Below are 4126 nucleotides of genomic sequence, written 5' to 3' on the forward strand. Positions count from 1 at the left end.
TGAGCCAGGGAGAGGAGGGTCTGTCAGGCCGGAGTGAATGGGGGATGAAGAGCAGGGAGCAGGCAGGGCCAGGCCAGTCAGAAGGGAGGGTTTTAGCCAAGAGCAGCAGGAGCAGCTGCTGAAGGGTTCTAAGAAGGGGGGTGATAAGATCTGATGTAATATTTAGAAAGCCCTTCTGGATGCTCTGTGGAAAATGGACGGGAACACGGAGAACAGCTGGAAGCACTGCAGTTGCACAAGCAAGAGCGCGTGGGCCGTGGGAATGGGCAGAGGTGGGTGCTTTTGGAGTGTTTTGGAGGAAATCACACCTGTGATTGGAGGCAGGGGTGAGGGCACCCCTCACAGCACTGAGGACCAAGGGGCGAGGCGAGGCTCAGGGAAATGGGTGTGAGACCTGGAGTGAGTGGGCAGGGAGCATGTGGGCTGACAGCCTTATGGCTTCCACTTTCTCCTGAGTGGGAGGCAAAGTCACAGCTTGGGGGTGGGGTGAGGAGAGTGAAAGCAAAGCCAATTCTGAAGAGGGGGAACCCAGCTCTAGGAAAGTCTGGAGATTTGTGGTTGCAAGTTGAAAGCAAGGCCAGTCGATACAGTGAGTGTTCTGCTCCGGAAAAGGCAGCCACTTGGTCAAAGGCAAAAGGTGGTGGATGATTTATTTCTGACCAGGGTTGGGGTTTTGTTAGGCGAGTGTAAAGGAGGAAGAGAGGATGACCGACTGACATTAGAGGGCACTGCTCAAGGGTCTGGGAAGGGGTGAGATCGGGTCAGACAAGGTGGTCTGGGAAGAAGAGTCCCAGGGACTTGAATGGCTGGGGCTTCAGGAGATCATGCTGGTGGGCCCTGAGTTGCTGGAGCCCTGGCCTGGGAGGACCTGGGGCCAGTCTCACCGCTCAGGCCTGGAGGAGTGGCTCCAGGGCCTCCAGCTAAGATGGCACAACCCTTGCTGCACTCTCACAGCTGGGAATGGAACACGTCTTCCTCCCTTGGGAAACATGGTACCAGGCCACCTTCCCCCCAAGGTCCCCCTTTTAAAGGACATCCCTGGAGGTCACCTTCATTTGGGCACTCTACCTGTCTGAGAAAGGCTCACGTGTATGCCATCCATTGATACCTGTGCCCATCACCATTCAACGAGCTTGACCACGTATTGGGGACAGAAGAGATGTCTGTTCTGATGGAGGAGTGATGCAATAAATCCATTGGCCGCCATCTCAGTACAGTGCTCTGAGCATGCCAGTGGTGCTGTGTGCATGGAATTAAGGAACTTGGACAATAGGGTACCTCTTTCTGCCTGAGAGAGTGGTGACAGGTGAGTGTACCTTGAAAAGAGAGTGGGGCCTGCCAAGCACAGAAGGAAAGGTGAGGAGAGAGTTTCTAGCAGAGCAAACAGAGCCTGGAAAGGACTGGAGATGTAGGAGCTCAGGGCATGTCCAGGGACCAACATGTACATAGCCTGGTGGGGTGGGAAGAGGTGAGGTTGGGTCAGACAGGGTGGTCTGGGGAGACGGGTCTCAGGAAGCCTGGCCAGTACCTGTCCTAGGCAGCTCCTGCTCCTGGTCGGTTGTAGGTCTGGGACTGAACTCTGCCTGGTGGAACAGCAGGACAACGGAAAGTCAGATCTACTCGAAGGAAGCCCTGCTGTGGTCCGAGGCTGTGATTCAAGCAAGGCTGGGTGGAACAGGCACTGGAAAGTGTGTGTGTGTGTGTGTAGAGGGGGGAGGGGGGGTTGGTGGTGGTGGGGGGTGTGTGGAGAGCTGCAAAGAGGAGCAGGAATCCAGTTATATAATGGCCCCACTGCCCCCCATGCCAGAGTTATGTCTTGGAGGTGGGGCTGAAAGGTAGCAGCAGGTGACACGGAGCATGGGGTGGTGGTTGAGCCTCATGGGTGCTTGTAGACTGTCCCTGGCTGTCTCCACCTAGACTGGTACCCAGCAGGGCCTGGTATTGGGTAGAACTAGAGCCCCTTCAGGAAAGCCCAAGTGAGAACCCCTGAGTGGGGACTTGCATGGGTCAGGGGAGGGAGTAGAGCAGCTCTGGCCTCAGTTCCTGCAGTGTTCCTCACCTTTTAAAGACAATGGGCAGGAGACAAAGGCTGATGCTGGCTGTAGTGTCTGGACTCCTGGCTTGAGTATGACTGGAGAGGGTGAAAAGTGGTCCTTCCCAAGCCCCTTTGGGCCATCAGGGCACTCAGACTGCACAGCCACAGACCAGGGAGCCATGGGGACAGGCAAGAACTTGCTTCAGTGGCTGCACCTCAGACTCCAATAGTCACCCTCTGTCCTTCCTCGTGGGAGGGGTTACTGAGACCTCTCCATCCCTGCCAACTGGAGGTCCAGGCCCTGCCCAGTCCAGCCAGTGGGGAGGTGCATCCATGAAACCTGCCTCTGGATAGGGCATGCCCCCTTGGAACCCAGTCTAGACAACACTGGACCCATTTGGTTGTGGGCACCTAATAGAGGGGCTGGGTAGGCTGATAGCCCAGGATCAAGGCGGAACACACATCCCTGTCCCTACCACATGGCTAGGGGACCTGGGGTACCGCCCATCTGAGCCTGGGTAGGGATGAGCCGTTGTCTGTGGGCATTGAGAGATCGTACTCCCTGCTCCCACGCGGATGGAGCTGAGAGGAAGGTCCAGTGAGCATGCTGGCTCAAGGTGGGTCCTGCGGCACAGCCCTACTCCTCTAGGCAAATAGATACCTACAGAGGGTGTCATGCACTTGTGCCAGACATTCGAGGCCAGGCTGGAGTGACAGCATGAGGGGCTCCTGAAGCGGAGAAAAGAGCGCCCCTGAGGGCGGTGGCCACAGGGAGAGTGGGTAGGAGCAGGGTGTTTGAGGGAGAGCCCTGGCTCCACAGCGCTTCGAACCCAGGATGGGGTGGGTGGGTGTGTGCTTACTCAGAAATTTCTTTTTACCCAACTCCTCTTCCCAGGGCCACCCAAGAGGGGCCCGCAGCGTGGACAAGGAGCAAGGGAAGCTCCTCTCCACAGATGCCCCGAGACTCGCTCTTTCTTTGAGAACCCCACCAAGTGTCCTTGCTCTGCGCCAGGGGACATCCTCTTCCTACAGGTCAAGGGGTCGAGTTTGCCCAGAGCGCCCCACTCCCACAAAAACCCCTGCCTGCGTCTCTGTTGCTGCTGAGACTTGAGTCCAAGCCAGTTTTCCTCTTACCTCTTTGCCCTCAAGGGAGGAAACCGAGGCAGCCGCAGGAGTAGGACAGCTGAAGCCATCATCTCTGAGCACTTGCTTGCTCCCCAGCCTGGAGCGTTTTCAGGGACCCCCGACGCGGCGGGGCCACGGTGGCACGATTGGCCGTAGACAGCGGCAGGGGGCGCTCGCCACCCGGCCACGGGCACCCCCTTGGGCTTCGCAGGCCTGACGGAGCCCAGCCAGGGTGAGAACGCTTTAGGGGGCGGGGTTCAGGGCAGTCTTCGGGCTCCCCCAACCCCTCCGCTTGGCTTCTTCTTTCTCGGGCGCCGGCGTTGTTGCGGCTCATTGGGCTTATTGTTGTCCGGCGCCCAACTCCCGCCCGCCCTGCCCTCTCCTCGGGGTTCTGGGCTATGGGAGCAGGAATCAGCTCGCGCCCACCAGCCCAGCCTCCCGGGCTCACCCTCAGCCCTGCAGTCCAGGAGAGAGGTCCCCTAGGTGCCCGCGGCCGCACCGCGCAGCATCCCCGCTCCCATGCGCACTGACCCTTCCACTCCCGCGAGCATCCCTCCCAGCTTTCCGGAGACCCCAGACGCGGGCCCCTCGGACCCCCGCGCTCGAGGCTGGGGAAAGAGGCAGGGTCGCGGGCGCCGACGCCGAGTCCAGATCCCGGGAGGTGTGGCGCCTCTCTACTCCAGCTGTGGCCCACGGCCCGCCCCGGCGCCCCTGCCCCGCCTCCTGCCCCCGCCTCCAGTCTCCTCCCTCCTGCAGCCGCTACTCGGCTCCCACTCGCTTGCCGACGCTGGCTGCCTTGCAGGCGCGGCTCCTGGCTCGAGCCAGGGTAAAGCGGGCCATCGCGGCTTCTCCGAGACGAGCAGCCGCACAACTCTCGCAGCTCGGTGGGATCCTGCGCTCCCGAGCACGTCCAGTCAGCCTCCAGGTGGGAGGGCGCTCACTTTCTCTCCGGCTCTTGTGAGGGAG

This window comes from Myotis lucifugus, unplaced genomic scaffold, assembly GCF_000147115.1.
Source record: "Myotis lucifugus unplaced genomic scaffold, Myoluc2.0 scaffold_331, whole genome shotgun sequence".
Lineage (NCBI taxonomy): Eukaryota > Metazoa > Chordata > Mammalia > Chiroptera > Vespertilionidae > Myotis > Myotis lucifugus.